We start from the raw sequence: 18,471 nt of genomic DNA on the forward strand, positions 1-18,471 counted from the left end.
CGGTGAGTGATAGCATGTTACTGATAAAGCAATAGATTGCCAAAAATGTCTTCACTTGGCCCATATTTCTCAAATGAAGGGGCGAGGGAGATAATTTTTTGTAGATGCATTCTCTAGACCTCGACTGCAATCTCTACTCTATTTTCTGCATTCTTTCTGGAACGAAACAGGCAAAACTCATTAACAATACTTACAACCGACATTCTATATAGCGTACTAATATAATGACTACATCAAATGCGCGTCCGGTGCCAAGTTGTTAACCACTGATAATACTATTAGCACGGGCTCGATCGGCCGATGGCATACGAGTAGTGACAAGGCCATATCGTTTACAGTCAAAGTTTTTCCAGCAATTGTGCCAGCCGCTGCGTGTGTTGCTAGACGAATACGACGATACGTGTATAAGGAAAACTGCGGAAACAGTTCTGACCCTTCAACTAACTTCCGGATCCGGAACCCTTGTGTGCTTTGATGCGCCTGTGGCGAATCCTTGCCAACCTCTATTGTTTGTGTTGACACTTCGGACTCCATATTACGTCTGCCGTTTTCGCGCTAAACGTTGAGTGTGTGTAGTTGTTGTTGCCGAGCGACTGTGCTGGGAGTGTGTGCCATCAGCGCGAATAGTTGGATACTACGTCACAGTGAAAGTGAGCGCGTGTGCCCTAACGAAGCGGTGGAAAACTGCCTGCAAGCGGGAAAACAACGCGAATATAGACTTAAACTGCCCCAGCGAGAGCTTGCCAGGAGCTTTCGGGGTGATTTTCCGACTTTTCTTTCAAGTTTTCCTTTTAACGGTCAAAATTTCGAGAGTAAGGTAAGCTTCCATATATCACAGATCCTATTAGTATGTAAATGTTTATTAGAAACCGATTTTCCGCTGGAAATTGTCATTTTGACCGTTGGGTCATCGCCACTACTATCAGCCAGCCGATTTGAATGTATGCCTTAATGGCTGTCTCACGAACGAAGGCGTCCGTCGTTAAAGCCCAGTTCGTTCTTGTGATAATGGAATTGATGAAATTGCCTCGTTTACTGCTTCCCATGGCCAGAGTGTTTTCAATATTTTCAGCGATTATCTATTCATACTGTAAAGCGACATATCAAACATGTCAAGGTATAGGTAAAGCGCTAATGCGTCCACACAGTCAAGTGTATCTTATCAGCAATAATGGTTCTAGAATTACAAAATTTCATGTTTTTTTCTTTGTGCGCATCTAACGCTCCCACGTGTAAATAAACATTGGGGGGAAGCGCGCAATTCGATTTCGAACACAAATATTTGCTACTATGAAGCATCTTTCTTTGTATTTATTGAGTTTTAACGAAAATAAAATTAAATTACTTTTCTCAGAATCAAATCAAATTCGATTCACAAAAAAATTTGCGGAACTAAATTGCCAAGAACGTCCTCCAAAAGTCTTCTGGTAGGCTTTTGAGAGCCAGCCGGGACTAGGGAAGATTTCATTACTAGGGACCAAAGGGAGTCAGCCCAGTCCAGAAGAGTCAGAAAAGCTTCATGTGATAAAAGGGCTGAATTCCAAGGTGAACTTTGATAACATCTTAATTGGGCATTTATTGGGAAAATATAACCTTCATAACTGTTATAGTACCAATAAGTATTATAGTTTCTAAATATATCACCGATTTTGTCTGACTCGTTAAACTTTCACGGTGACCAATAAGGGAGAGTTGATGATTATTTTTCCCCTGGGTTCGCAATTTCTCAATGCCACCTTCAGTTTTCATACAACAAACGGCCTGCCAGTTTGTACAAATTTCTCTTACAAAATCCTTGCATCCAGTTATCTTAACGTCCCTGTTTCCCTACATACCCCCCCCCCCCCCCTTTCAAATTCATTTTACACCAAATCTGAGCGTCACATTTTTCTTTCTCGTAATAGCGCCCAACGTGGGTCCAAAAATGTCCTCCCCCGATCTGTAAAATAATTTTTTCTTATAATTCTTCTATAGTTCACTTCACAAATTTTGTTGATTTTACATTTTTCTTGAAGATCTCACAAGTGAATACTAGTTATCGAAAACCTCTGAAAATACCCGGCGTTTGTAGTTCAAACAGAGACTAAAATATCTTTACATTGCGGTTTTTGTTTTGCTTCGCGTTATCATTAACACCACGAGGGGTAACTATCAATTTGCTCTTATCTTATATATTTGCTCATGCTTATATATGTGGATTTTGGGTAGATGCGACGCTTAATTACTTGAGACCTCGGTGTCCGATAATTAGGTTGGCCTCCCACGAAATTTTCGTACAGAATGGTGAAGAAATTTGGGCAAATTTTGGGAAAATCTGATGACTAATGATCATATGACAAGAAAATCGAACGATCTCTAGGACCTAAGTCCATTCGACAACAAGAGCAGAACTATCTCAAACTCGTATATCGCAAGCAGTTAGTGGAACTCAACTGAAATATCTCGTTGTTATCCAAGCCAGACTCGGGAATGTGGGGTAGTCCTTCAGTTCAGCCCCTCTTACGTAACTACGAAAAAAATCATGCTTTTAAGTCCTGGGCGGAATTGTGACTTGCGCCGAAACATAAACTTCAGCCACTGACAGGACAAACCACAAAACATTACCTATATGTCGGGATTATAAATTGAAAAAATCACGGTTCGCCTGGGGAGGGATGGGGGATTCGCGGCAAACTACATCCTCATCGGAATCATCCTTAGATGGCGTTGGGACCCGGTTTTCCTGGAGCCCAATCCCTACGTTGACATTTCGAGGACCAAGTTATGCTAAAATTTTCTCTACATGTTCCTTTGAGACCGGTATTCATTCCCTTCAACTGGTTTCTGCTCGTTCCCTTTTCTAATGAATTTTCTAATCCCGAAATTTCCAAAATGCATCACATTGACCATCTTCGCAACACCGAGAAACAACTCGGAAGCCTTGAGCGAAATCCAAGGGCACGTATGAGACAAAAATTAGCCTTGCCAATCTTTTTTATGATAACAATCAAGTAATTGCGGCAAATTTTGGGAAAAATCTAATTAGGGGACTATATCATGAAAGGATACCGTGAAAAGAAGGTTGAAGCTTGAAAAATAAGGAAATTAAGAGTAAATACCTTCGGATAAAGGAAATTCGTCAAGATACAACGTCGTAAGCATTCCACTCAACCCGTGGATTACAAGGCAACCGAGCTGTCAAGATCATTTCGAAAAAAACTTGATTGAGGAAAAGAGGTATTTGTGATCGTATATCTTTGTGGCTGTATGGTAAATCCTAATGTATTTATCCTTCAAATCGACGAGCTCGTATTGAAACCCCAGCCCTCGCAATGACCCAAGCCTTTGCAAATTTGTCATCCAACTTAGTATTCTGGTATCTGGCGGCATTAATCTGTCTGAATAAATGGCAATACACCACTTCGCCAATCCCATATTCACTTAACCGATAGCGCATATTGGAACCAACCATTCTGTACCTCTCGAACTTGCCGCATGCACCTGGTGATATAGCCTCTAAAGAACTTTGCACATTTTTTTGGGACAACGCAATTAACTTGGTCGGTGACAACAATCAACTGTGAGAACTCAAAAACACAGTCTATTCAGATAATAATATTAATAATCGTTGGCACAACAATTCATATTGGATCAGGGCCTTGAAGTGTGTTAGAGCACGTCATTCAAGACCGTAACGGTACACTGTAGGAGGCAATGTAGTCAGCATTGCGCTCGCCCGAGAATATTACCCTGGTTTGACTCAGGTACTCATTCACAGCTGAGTCGACTGGTATCCGATGTCAAATCACGATACAAATCCCACTGCCGCCAGCGAGATTTGAACTGCGACTTTCCGTACGACATCCTTGTGCTCTAACCACTCAGCTATCCGAACACCATCTATTCAGATGGCGCATAAAATATCACCTGGACCCAATTCAGGAGGAAAGGCATAAATTTCCGTTTAATACCTCCGAGAGCAACACATATCGGAAGTAGCAGCAAAGATAGCTTGGAGAAAATCGAAGACATTTACTGTATTACTGGGAATTCCTTAACTGATGTGCTGCTGACAGTCCTTCCAGACCCAGGCATACATATAATCAAACAAAATCAAACTTCGATTTAATCATAACCAGACTTATTACTTGGTTACCCGGAAAAGCGGAAGAAAAGGAAGCTGGTAATGTGGACGCAACTAGTCTAACGCCGGTATGTGAAAATAGATCCATGCAGCCCGGACTCGGTGATCCTGGGAGGGCTTCTAGCCGACGACAACGGAAGGCACTGCGAAAGAAGGCGAAGTTTCTTGGGAATGAGGACATGGACGTTGCTACACCACCGAGTGTGGCGACATCCAGAGAAATCGGAACTTTCGGTGGAAGGTGAGGACAAGCTGGTAACCCCGGTGAGATTCACACTGAACGCGGCAGACTTTTCAGTTAGAGGCGGTTTTCATATTAGACTGCACTTATGGTTACAAACATAAAAGTTAATCAAATCAACCTGCAGCATGCCAAAGCTTCTTCCTATTTGCTGGCGGCAAAGCTGACAAAGTTGCAGGGCTGTCCTTATATATTTCTGGTTCAAGAGCTATGGGTTCGTTTTAACAGAATCTGTGGTATTGGATCAATCAAGAGGACTAGGAGCAATCTGCAGGATTTCTGATATTGTTCCTGGATATGTTGCTTCTACGTTAACTTGAAGTCGAAATGTACTCCTAAACACTTGACTGTTTGTGACAGCTGGATTTCCGCCCCTGCTAAGGCGGGTAGTGTATAGCTGCCCCACCTGAGGTTCCTAGTGAACATAACTAGTCCAGTCTTCCTAGCGTTCACCGTGAGTCCATTATGGAGGCACCAACTATGGATTTCATGCAGAGTTGCACTTGCCGATAATTATTACGGCTACGGTCGTCCGCAAATAGTTGCGCGATAACTTTCTGGCCTCCAGGAGCCGCAGCAGGATATCCATTACCAAGAGCCATAACCGCTGAGAGAAAACCCCTTCCCTGAGGGTAACCCCTAAGACTTCCTGCCTCAATAGACTTATCGCCGACCAATATGTCGATTTTTCTCCACTCTAGCATATGGAGGATCCAACAGCGGCTCGATTCCATGCTGTCACAAATTACAGCGAATGAGGCATAATTGAAGGCACCTTCGATGTCCATGAATGCGCCTAAGGCGTATCCTTTTTCGGACATCGCCTTTTCAATTTTTTCCATGAGTTCATGGAGTGCTGTGTCCGTGGAATTGCCTTTCTGGTAGGCGTGTTGCCTATGGTGAAATGACCACTTAGGAGTGTGTATATTTCTTATGAACCGATCTGCTAGTCTTTCTAGTCCTTTTAGTAGAAAGGACGTTATACTGACCGATCGGAAAATTTTTGCATCTGTGTAGGTGGGTTTCCCTGGTTTTGGAATAAATAACACCTTCACATAACGCCACCTAATTGGAATAGAAGCATGTGCTAGGCATGCACGATATATATTCCGAATATGTAGACCCATCCATTCCCTCTATTACTGGTGCAGGAATGGTGCCTGCAAAGTGCACTTCAAGCAAATGGTTTGCCGTTTCCTTATCGCTTTTTGTGTACTTCCCGTTCTGTAAATGTAAATAACCCGGCTTCTGGCTACGTTCTTTAACCAGAATCCGCTTCAGCTTTGTGGTTGCCTCAAGAGAGTAAGTCTCTTCGCAAAAGCGTCTCCATCATGTCTTCTTAGCTGACCTTATGCTCTTCTTTCAAGCCATCGGTTCCTATTTAAAGCGATTCCAGCTAGCGCCTGAATCACACTTCAGCGCATGATTGAGGAGCATCCTTGTTGTTCTCCTCTGTTGTGACAAATCCGGGTTCCACCATGGTGTTTTACCCTTCTTTGACATCTTGAGGGGTCAGCTTTCTTCGAAAGCTTCTTTTATGCTAGTTATGATCTTCTGGGTTGCATTCTCAATTCCAGCAATGGGTTTGATGCGCTTCCCAGGGATCGTGACTCGGAACCTCAATTCTGTTTTATACGTCGCCCAATCTGTCTTCCACGGATTCCGAAATGGAGTGGGTGAAGGTGGATCCATGCCTGCATGTGATCCGAGAGTATGATATCGTCTGATAGTCTCCACTCTCCGCCCAGAGCCGCGATGTCAGGGGATACTACCGTGATGTCATATATGGTGAGCGTTGACATCACATCCTGCTATTACCCCCATGCCCATATTGGATAGCTCTGATGAATGTTCCACTCGGAACTTCTTCAGCGTCACAGGGGAAATATGCAGAGCACCATAGTATGTCTTTATCTTTCTGTTGACTTTTGACGGCTAGTTTAGCCGATGTGGAGTCGCCATCATATAGGTCGTTAATCATATTAGCCTGGAAGTCTTTTGAGACTACCATGCAGGAGCGGGATCGACCACTTCCATTGGCATACAACAGGTCAGCATGTTGGAAGTTTAGGCCCCTGACTGCCCCACCAACAACCCACGGTTCTTGTATGAGGTATCTAAATGTCTTGCAGCTATTGAACCGACGACTGATAACTGCCGTCGCCGCTTTACAATGCTGCTAATTTATTTGGGAAATGTGGCATCTTGTCTACGCTTCAGATGAAGATGCCGAGGGCTGCACGTCCCCTTCAATGGTTTAAGGAACCGATACTTGTCCATGTGTGTGTGTTTGAGGTGAGGGAGAGGCAAAGCGAAAATCGAATGTCTGATGCGCCCGTAAGCAGGGCACTCACATAGAAAATGTTCCGTGGGTTCCGCTTCCTCATTACAGGATGGACACGTATCATCTTGGATAATTCCTATTCTGAAAATATGCCCAGCTAGTTAATTATGACCAGTCAGAATGCCCACAATGCTTCTGCAAGTCTTCCTACTTTCCGACAGGATAAACTTTGCAGTATGTTTGTTTGGCTCTGACAAGAAGGACACCCCTATTGCTGGTTCCGGTCCGGGCATGGGGAAAGTTGAAGCTTTTGCTAAGGCATCCGGGATTTCATTTCCCTATACACCACAATGACCAGGTACCCAGAGTAAATACACCGTACTGAATCTAGAAACAGAACATTCTTGAACGATGTTTGAAGTGATCACTTCAGCCTGAAAGACCGTTGCGTATTGTCCCAAAGAAAAAGCCCACTGCTCCAGAATCATTTTCTGTCTTTGAGCCATCGGTGTAGAAGACATCAGTATATCCTGACATGCATTTTTCTGGTTCGTCCCAGTTTTCTCTCCGTTTCAAGATAACATCATATCTCCTACCAAACAGATGTATGAGGATCTGAGAATCGGATGGCATTGCGAAAACTAGATTTAGTTCTCCCAATTACTCTTCCAATGCTTTGTGCCCCCACGCCCATTATTTTCCCATACATCTAATCGCATAAGTCTATGAGCTGCTCTAATTGCAGTACTCTGAATAAACAAATCCATCTTCTGTTTCATCTTAACCCACTACACTACGTATGCCTAAGCGAACATCGGCCGAAACATTACTACCTGAGGCTTGTGAGAGTTCGTTTCATCTTTACCTCTACATGTTTGTTCCAAAGAAGCTTCTTCTTTAGGATAACTCCCAGATATTTCACTTCTTTGGAGAATTGAAGAGTTGTGCCCCTCATCTCTGTAAGGTAAAGACCATTCAGTTTCCTCCTTTTTGTAAATAATACCATTGTGGTTTTATTTGGATTTACTGAATGTCCATGCCTGAGACACCAACTGTCAATCAAATCAACGGCGCGTGGTGTATTTCTACATACCATACCGAGATCTCGACCAACAGCCAGCACAGCCACGTCATCCGCATAGGCTTGAACGTGTATTGGCAGATTTTGCAGTTTGCATAGTAGTGACTTGATCAGCAGACTCCTTGAGGGCAACCTTTCGTCACTTCGGTTGTTAGGTAGCGATCAACACCCACTTCAGCACACAACAATCTTTGCTTTAGTATAGCGTAGATCCACTTTATTAGAGTTTCGTCAACACAATGTTCTCTGGCGGGATCACAAAGCTTTTGGAACGGCACACAGTCTAAAGCCCCTTCAATGTCCACGAACACTTCCATCGGGTACTCACCCTTCCGAGTTGCATCCTCTATCTTTGCAACCAAAGAATGAAAAGCAGACTCACAGGACTTTCCACGCTGGTAAGCGTGTTGGTTTTCATTTAGGGGGTGCGACTTTAGCGCCTTTTCACGAATATGACGCTTCACCAGTCTCTCCAGACATTTCAGCGAAAATGATGTTCGGCTGATTTGCCTGAAGTTCTTTAGATTACAATAGTTCATCTTTCCAAGGCTTTGGTATGAAGACTACCTTCACCTTCTGCCAAGAGAAGGCACGTAGCCCAGAGTAAGATATCCTCGAAAAATATATATACAGGGTGCGGCAGCATAACTTCCTTTTTTAAAATGCGCGCCACTCAGTTAATTGATGTCATAGCGGAGCGCTAGTGGTCTCGTTCAAGAGAGTGATACTGTAAAGTTTTGTCCCGACACGGTTCAGTCGCCATCATGCGTTGGAATAGTGAGGAGCGTGCCTTTGCCGTTGAGGTTTACTTTTCAAGCGGATGTTCGGTTATTGTAACACAGCGTGCAAATCAATTGTTACATGAGTCACTATATTCAGACAAACTGCAAGTGCGACAAAAGGAAGAACTGGAGTCCCTCGGCCCGTTAGATCACCTGAGAACATTGAAGCAGTGAGAGCGTCAATGTTGCGATCACCACGGCATTCTGCGCGCAAACACGCATCTGCCCTTGGACTATCCGATCGTTCTGTGAGAAGAATTCTTCATTTTCATCCCTATAAGATGGCGATAGTGCAGGAACTTTCAGAACGTGACTTCAATTCTCGGATGAACGCGTGTGAGCTTCTTCTTGATGTCGTTCCCGAGGGTGCTATTGTTTTTTTTAACGATGAAGCCCATTTTCATTTGTGTGGGTCGGTTAACAAATAAAACATGCGCTACTGGGCTAACACCAACCCTCGAGAATTTCATCAAAAGCCTTTGCATTCACCCAAAGTCACAGTGTGGTGTGCAATTTCCTCAGCTAGAATTATTGGTCCCTGTTTTTTTGAGGAAAATAAGGTTACAGTGACAGTGAATTTGGACCGGTATGTAAACATGCGATAGAATTTTTTTTTCCACGGCTAGAAAATTTGGATTTGGGGGACACTTGGTTCCAACAACACGGTGCAACAGCACACACTTCAAGAGCATCGATGGCTGTTTTGAGGGAACACTTTCCAGAGCGCCTTATCTCAATTAGAGGCGATTTGGAATGGCCGGCACGCTCTCCCGATCTGTCCCCTTATGATTTTTTTCAATGGGGTTTTTTGAAATCCCGTGTTTATGTGAACCGTCCAAGAACCCTACAAGATTTGAAGACCAACATCCAAGAAGAAATTGCCAACATAACACCTGCTATGCTAACAAGGGTCATGACAAACGCCAGAAATCGGTTTACGCAATGTATGGAGAATGGGGGACGTCACCTAACAGATTTGATCTTCAAAACAATGTAAATAAAAACTTTAGACATGTACCTACATTATAAAAAATAAATAAATATTTTCCGATGAATACAACAGTTTTTATTGAGTTTTGAAAAAAGGAAGTTATGCTGCCGCACCCTGTATTTGCTCTAAGTGCTCTATACCCTCCTTTAGCATCGCTGGGTAGATGCCATCCATACCAAGGGCTTTGAAGTGTTCAAATAATAGTATAGCAGATCTTGCTTTTTCATTGGTAACAACCGCTCTCGCAGTGTCCCAATTCTCCTTGCACCAGCTTCATGTTGAAGGGTTTGCAGAAACCGCCAATTCTCTTCTTCCCACTTCTGAGACCTGTTCTCCCGGGTGATGTACTTCCAAGAGAGTCTGTATAGACTCAATCCTGGAGTTCGTGAAAGTACCATCCGGTTTCTTAAGAGGGTCCAACTTGGCCGACTCATCCTTATTAAGGACCCTGCACAACCTGGAAGTCTCTTTTTCACCGATTCCTCACAGTAGCTCTAAAAGAGTCTTGTTTCGAAGGTTTGACGAGCCTCTTATATTCACGCTGTAAGTTCCGGAAGTTTAGCCAGTCTTCATCTTCATCCCTAGCCCGTAGTAGGGCCGGCAGCCCGATTTATCCCGAACCTTCTTAACATCGGGTTCGGGAACGCCGATAGTGAGAACAGTTCCCAAACTATCGGCTCTTTCTCCTATTTTGCTGCCTAGTAGCATCCAGGTTGAAGTGTTGAGGTTATTCTGCGTACCAAGTTGTACCAGCCTTGCGAGGATGCAGGCCTTACAGCTGTTCGCACTGGTCAGTATCGTAACGGGATGGATTAGAGTCGCCATACAAGACACATCCATCAACTTCGATAGCCTTGGTTGCAAATGAAGGCCTAGCCGTTGCCGGCCAAGCCCTCTTTGCTGCCTTCGGTGTCGAAGAGTTGGGATCGTCCGAGAACCGCTGCCGCTTCGGTTTCCCCTTAGCTATCTGAGTCTAGCCTCAAGTTCTCCATGGATGAGTTTAGGGTTGCCCGTTCACTCGGGGTTGGATCGTCACGATCACGAGGTTTAATTGTAGTTTTTTAAAAGGTTTTGGTTTTTTAAGGTTTTGTGTGAAACAAAACCTTATTAGAATCGATTCGATGTCTGTCTGTCCGTCTGTCTGTCTGGCTGTCTGTCCGTCTGTCTGTCTGTCACAGCCGATTTATTCAGAAACGGCTCGACCGATTGTCACAAAAATTGGTAGGAGTATGTGATCTGCCGTTCCCTTTACATGCAGCAACTGATGCTATTTTGCGTTAAGTTTAAGGGGGGCTCCCCATACATGTGAATGTAGGGTCCAAATTTTTTTTTCACAGAATGTAGCCATGTGGGATATCAAATGAAAGGTCTCAATTAGTACTTTTCGAAACTGGTTCAATATTTGATATTGGGTGAAACATAGGGGAGTGAGGGCTCAAAATATGACCCCCAAAAAGTGTAACAGGTCTCGTTCTCAGAACCTATCCAACCGAAAAATCTGAAAAAAATCACGCTGGTGCATTTCTATGAAATCTAGGCCTCAAAATATATCCGGTTCCGATATCTGCACAAATAAAGTTAATAATAGTATATTTCCACATTTTAGAAATTTACCCGGCACCCCCCTTATGTTCATACCAGAATTACAAAATTTGGCGTGCGTATACTGAAGAACATAATGCACAATTTGGTCAAGTTTGAAGACAGTCAAACTACTATTAACAAAGTTATAGGGGGTAAAACTTTACAATTTTTTGTGAATTTCGTGCACTCTGCAACCTGCATGACGTCATCATCACATATCAATTCATCAATACCACAACGAAGTAAGTTCGTATGAATTGGGTGGAAAAGGATTATTTTATTTTAGTTTTTTAATAATTTGAATATAAATATCAATTATTCCAACGAGACATGTGTGTATGTAGGCATATAATATATGCGTGCTAATGGACTTTCCGGGTAGTGCCTAATTCAGATAGATATAAGAAGTAAATCGGAAATATGGGTACGATCAATTTATATACGTGCATATAAATGTACAATATTCGGAAATAGGCAGTTTGTTTGTTTAGGGTGAGCGTACCATCTACGGCTGTAATATGTACGTATGTCTCGTAGTTTTGCAGCTGCATACGGACAGAAAAATGTGCGTTGAAATTTCTTAGATAAGATGAACACAAAACCTTTATACCCGAAGCGCGAGCTTACGGTATTCCGACTTGTTTATTTTTAATTAAGTCGATCTCGGCAGAGCCTCTTTTTACCGAGGCAAGGCTAGTTGGAACTGCGAGTCGCCTGGTACCCAGAGTTCATCGTTTACGGCCACATCTTATCCCCTGTGATCGTTCAGCCCTCGGCACGGTAGCCACACCTTGACTTGGGGTTTTGATTACCGCTTGGCTTCAGGTTCAGGAAACGAGAGGTTCCTGGAATATCTTCCTTACTGAGCTCCCTCACCATGACAAGGTAGGTAAATGTCGAGAAGCAATGAAAGGGTACTCAATAATTACTATGACACTGGAGGAAATTTGGTACATGGAAATTTAAATAAAAACACTAAGGAAGGGATTTTGATCAAGAAAATCGCAAACTCTTAGCCATGTTCGAGAGCTCCGAAGAATTTTTGTGGCACCCTACAGGTACCCTACGTTAGATTGTGGATAAAATTAGATTGAATTGGCTATGGCGGGCGAGCTACTTAATCCGTATTGGTGAAGATAAGCCAGTCCAGAAAGTCTACAGGGGCAATATCAATGGTAGAAAAAAAGCAGTTGCAGACGTTGCCACATATGGAGCGACGGCGTGGACCAGGACGCAGGCAGCTACTAGGAACATCGAATTCTTGGAACTCAGCAAAAACCAAGATGGTTGGAGTTTTTTTTATTAAGACAGGCCTAGACCGGAAGCAGGTTGCTGCGCCAGTAAAGATAAATAAAGAAAAATATGAAAATCGAGCTTTTTTGCGAACAAAAATGCTCACACCTATTATTATATTATTTTGTCCAGCTGTGTACACTGTGAGCTCCGTACAAATGAAACGGTCGTACACCCGGAGACTAGGAGTCTCCGGGCCATTATAAAAAACACAAAAGCTTTCATATCTGAAACGGGGAACTTCTGATTTCCAATATTTTTTATTGCCATTTTCGACATTTTCATATATTTTGCTCGTTTTGCAATTCCAACCCTTTGTCTCTAATGTATCTTTATTTTCAATAAACTCCGTCGTTACAACAAGTATACAGGGTGTGCAGTTATTTGTTTTACCTACTGCATGTAAACATAAAAACACAATGTGTACTCTAATAATTTATTTGAAATGTTTTATTAATTACACGATAATTGTTTGAGCAATTATTAGTCGCAATGTTTCAATGGCAGTATCACGATTTGAGAATATAAGCGGAAAAATTTTCCATTCAATATAATACATGGCTTTCCCTGCTATTGGAAACTCTCTGTTGTATGTTCGTGTATGCGTTACGTATGCGCATAGATGGGAACATTTACCTATTATTTCAGCTGCTTATTTATGCCTAGTGCGAGAATATGCCCACAATGCAACAAACTTGGGTTATTTTTATAGCTCCATAAATAAGCCCTCAATTTACTTCTCACTCAAATATTGATAATACATATTAATATGGATGCAGAAATCACCATAAATCGAGGTGTCTTCCCTTAGCTTCAAAAAACAAAATTGGCAGAAGCCTAGGTGGGTATTCTCCCAAAAAAAATATGGACATCAATTAAAAAATTGTCATCTTAATGTAGGGAAAAAAACTACCAAAAGATAGACATCAATGTATGGATCCACATATTTATGTAGTACATAAACAAGTTTAAATAACCAAACCAAATTACCATAAAATGTAAATAAATTACTTCAAATGTGTTTTCAGTTTCGCTGTATGCCGGGGTCACATTTGCAGTTCAATCGATTTTATATCACAATCCACCGAGCCCAAGTTAGCTTACGTGCTCAAAAGGTTATAAAATAATCTGTAAAAATACAGCAAGGGATAGTGTAAAGCCAACTACTCACCATCAAGCACTTTATGATGCTATTTATACCCAATATGAAATAAAAATCTAGAAAGAAGTAGTTTTCCCGGAATTAGCCGCTAATCCGCCAAACACTTGTTAGCAGATACTATCCGAAAATATCTCTTGGATATTTAAATTTTAGATAAACTTCGCTTCTTCGCTAACAGAAGACGGACTTTATTCGACGAGCCCAATTTCATCAGATTTTAGGCAAATAAGAAAAATTGCGCGGTTACGATGGTGGTTGAGGCTGAGCGGATGCGTCCGCGTTTTTCCGCGTTTCAACCGCCGATTAAAAATTGTTATTGAAAATGGGTGTGAAGTAGGAACCGCGGAAGACTCCGCAACCGCACCACCTGAATTTGTTAACCAATAAGACATAATGAATTGGTATCGTGAAATGGGGATTCCTAGGTCCGGAAGGCTACTTATAGCGGTGGACTTCAGTTTTGATGGTTAGAAGTAGTCCAACAACCAGTTTTCAAAATTGTTTCAAAGATAAACTGTGTTTAGTAAACTGCAGTAGTTACAGGGATTCCATGGGACAACTAAGTGTTTGATTAGATACATCAAAACATCAAAACTAAAGGATTGCAAGTGACTGTGGAACTCAATTTGCTTAGTATCCGCAAATAAACCAAAATGTTTGAGTAAGTAATTTCATGGATAGCTGATTCACCTATTTAGATAGCACATGCATATGTACGTACTCGTATGCGCTGTTAACATTCAATAATCTTTTTTGTGTACTTGTTAATCCGAATTGCGGATTTGTTGGTTTTCTTTTATACCTATATTCTGTTGGTGTTCAAAGCTCACTACCGAACCAGAAATTAACGCTAAACTTCAAATAAAGATGAAATAAATAAACTTCGATAATAATTAAGCTAAATATTTCAGTGTAGTAAAATAGAGAGCTACCCAAGCTTTAACTAAATTGCATACATACATTTCGTTTGAACCACCGATATTTGGTTCGGTTCAGAAGTGTCGAGAGCTAGGTCTTTCGTTGAACTGAAAGTAGACTGAGAGGGTTGGCTCCAACTATTTACAATTGCCAACATAGAGCTTCGAATTAAAACGAAAAGATATTCAAAATTGACTGCGAACGTTCGGCTGCCCCAGAAGAGTGGTTAAGGGTATCTACCCTCATACTACTGTGTCAGCGAGTTACCTATATCCTTCATATCATTTAACAAAAAAAGTCTCACAAAATTTTATCTCTACTGTACATGAATAGCCGCTACAAAAAATAATTATATTTTCTGGGCAATTGATCTGCAAATTACCCCAGAGACTTTTTTGATTACTCGCTTCCTCTAATTTGAGTGAGAGTTCTAGGGACATATTCCGAATATCTATGTATGTATACGTATTCAGATGATGAAGTAGTCGCATAGATTTTGATCTTCAGCTATTTTTCCTCGAGCAGATTTCGAAAACCCAGCTACCCCACAGTATCTGTGGCTTCGCAGCATGAGCATTGTTACCCTCGTTTTGCCTTATGCACTATTTTTTTGCTTTTCCTTCCTATTTAATACCTTCAATATCCTTCTTTCAAAGTTTCAACATCCTATCACAATAAAAACAATAAAGTATTTTACATTGACTGCAAAGCAGTTCCCTATGAGACCATCGCACTTTAACATCGGCCGTTAATTGTTGTCTTGAGAATCACGCTCTTTTCACACGTATACGGTTTTATTCGATTCAATCCTTTTTCGGTTCAGTTTCGGTCGCTTCCGACAAGTATGAAACAGTGTTTCGGTTTCGATTCGATGTCTATTCAGTACCTAATTAAAACCGTATAGCACCGAATACTCCCACGACACGAATAGATTTTACTTTCACTTGTCGGTAGTGACTTAAACAGAACCGAAAACGAGCCGGACCGAATGGTACTCCATACGTGTGAAACGGGCCTCAAACCACCGGTAAAACAGAGTAAGGAACGTATTGGTACGCCATAATTTTGTGAGAAAACAAAAGAAAAAATCTCACTGCAGAACTTTGGAAGATGAAGCAACTGGGTGGAGACAAGGATAGCTCAGAGCTACTGAAGTTCTTGTGGTATCTGCAACTGACGTAGAAAATGCAGGTCATTCTAGGATGGCGACGGCTGTTCCATATGGCACGGCAATTAACCGCGCCAATGTGATCAGGATGACGGTGGCGGTGAATGCTTTGGGTTCGAGAAGGCGGTTAAGCTCGTTCGACATCCACGCCGAGAGATGGACGTTCGGGTAGCCATGCACTTCAGCGTGTCTTGGTACCATAGTAAGTTCGCAGATCAGGTCACTAAATATACCAGGCTATGCACGTGTCTCGCGACCCCAAAAAACTAAGTTCACTGGGGAACAGCGATGTCTATCAGAATCGCAGTAACACGTCGCCTTACAGTGTGTCCACTTAGTAGCCGCATTTTTTCTGGTAGACACGGCGAAGGCGGGTCGGTCATCTTCGTCTCCAGATCCAACAAGCTATCCCCCCAGTAGCTGAAATTATCGGCAGCAAACTCCACTCCCATGGCAACTGACGACTGCAGGCAGGTAGACATGAGTCTTGGTTTGTGTCGGACCATTTCGTGGTACTTTTTTTGGCTGACATCCGTCATATTAGGCGCAGACTTCTTGTATCACTATGGGCTACTGGCGGATATGCTTATATATTGTAATTGATTGGCGCTACAACCTCTCAGAGGGTGATGAACTCTTGTGGATTAATTAGGGTGGTGAAACAACCATCCTGACCGAAGACGACCTAGAGAGAAGAGCTACCCCAACACCTTGAAGAAATTGGCTAAGTGAACGTGAAGGTCTGCCCGCAAATACCGAAGCTCCATCAAAGTGCTCGGTTGACACATCCTTGCACGCCACTCTGCTGGCCAGGCTCGGGAATGTGGGGGGTGTGCTTTGAGCGCTTCCATCCCTCATGTGTCATTTTTACTAAATCAACATGTCTATACCGATGCGTGGATCCGCACCGGATTTAAAAATAACTCAACGAACTAGGGAATTCGCGACGGCCTAACGAGATAAGCCAGAACGCGAGCTTAACCTGGAAAATAAAAAAACGACTCCACCGCGCGCGTGGAGCGTGGGTCTCCGGACCGGAGTGCTGCGATCGAAGGGCGAAATTCCATGACGGATAACAGCCTCAATCATTATTTCATCTGCCTTAAATTTTTAATGAGGTGCGGCCCCTGAGTTTCTTTTCCTTCATTGACATCCTCAGGCTATTATTTCGAAGATTTTCCTAGTATGGAGTGTTTGCGACGTCAAGGAGGAGAAAAGAAGGAAGTCCTCAAATTAAAGAATGCATGGTATCCGTACTCAAGCAAAAATTTCAAAATGCTAGTGCGGTTACATCCATCGATAATGCAAATAATCCTAACAATTCTTAAAAGGGGAATCTGATAAAGAATGTAGATCATAAATAATAAGATTTAAAAAAAGAAAATTTAAAGTAATTGCACATTATGGAATGCATTATTTGATCCAACGAATCCCGAAAAAGGCAAATTAAATTCTGCTCCCGTCACGCAGCCGCGGCCGCTATGAGGTTGTTAGAGAAAATTTCAACTAGTGCAAATAACAATACACTTTCCATCATTTTTGAGGACTTTGTCAATCCACATATCTATGCACTAACCCAAAAATATCGCAACATTATTACCGAATGCAGTATCTCTTCGTCAGTCAAGCTTGATATTCAGCACTACATCAACACTACTGGTTTCCCAATCATCCCTTTCATTTGGTCTCCAAGTTCAATGGCGAATGTAGTGTAGACAAATTTCTACTTTATTGCAAACAGAAATGATTCAACAAGATTGACATAGGTTTTATCACTTATTCATTTGGCTGGTTTACTAAATATTATAAGTTTACAGAGAATAAAGAATAAGCACCTCCTCTCTTTCTGTGAAATCCTCCTCGACTGGGCCGTGTCCCGTTTTTCAACCGGCGTCGCCATCTATTACTCGTCCTTGGCAGAGCTGTAAAGCGGGTGTTTAGTATCGCTCGATTGCCAACCATTACGAACATCGAAGAATTGTGGAATAAACCTAAAAATGTGATCCAATGATCCAAAAAGCCGCCTATTCAACTCACCGGGTAACCGAGACTTGTAAGCAGTTCATCAACCGGGATACTTGGCGTTGGAATAGTGATGTCAAATTGAAGGTCCGTGACAAAAGACGCCTCTACGGTAACTTTCTCGTCGATAAAACACTGGCTAATTAGCAAATTTACAAGAAGCATAGAAAGCGATCACTGATACGCTAGCGGTCCATTGCAAAGATCGTTGAGATAAACTGGACGCTCGGGACGATCGACTTATCAAAAACTAACAACAGCGTACACAAGATATCGAACACTTTTGTTTCGTTAATGACAAAAACGGCACTTTGCTTACCGGCTAGCAGGAATATTTCAAATAGAATATTTCTAATAGATTGCCCATCCTCCATTTTCAAAAAGACTGCCAACACTTTACCTGTCAACGCTACTAAAGTCGAGGAAGCAATCAAACGAACTAAATCAGTGAAAACAACAGGATCTGATAACATCGCATCTAAATTCTGGAAAGCGGAGAGCTGGGTCCCAACACTGTGGTAGAACACTATCTGACTGGCAAGAAAGCACCATCGTTTCAATATTGAAAAAGAAAAATAGTCCAACAGAGTGTTCACGAACTCATCTTAGACGAACTGAAGAACTAGTGCGCTGGGTTAAATTGCTCTACCATGATCCGAAAAATAAAGTTCGAAGTTTGCCGGGCATATCAAAGCCGCCTCGCGTCTCCTCTTTGTTCATGTTATGAGGGTCGTGTCACACGGTATATCAAACATCCAGGGCAACTTGTTAAAAAATGGATGAAACAGAATCTTTAACCATCAATCCTAATGAAACAGGCAC

The 18,471-nt window shown here is 42.2% G+C and overlaps 1 protein-coding gene across 1 annotated transcript in view; it reads left to right on the forward strand.

The window, feature by feature from the left end:
• The first annotated feature begins 369 nt into the window (after positions 1-369).
• Positions 370-18,471, forward strand: part of LOC119646429 (segmentation protein cap'n'collar) — a 332,005-nt gene continuing 313,903 nt past the window's right edge. Inside the window, exon 1 of the mRNA XM_038046878.1 lies at positions 370-817. The gene's annotated coding sequence lies outside the window, so the exon portion shown is untranslated. The remainder of the gene's footprint in view (positions 818-18,471) is intronic.

Source organism: Hermetia illucens, chromosome 1 (assembly GCF_905115235.1).
Source record: "Hermetia illucens chromosome 1, iHerIll2.2.curated.20191125, whole genome shotgun sequence".
NCBI lineage: Eukaryota > Metazoa > Arthropoda > Insecta > Diptera > Stratiomyidae > Hermetia > Hermetia illucens.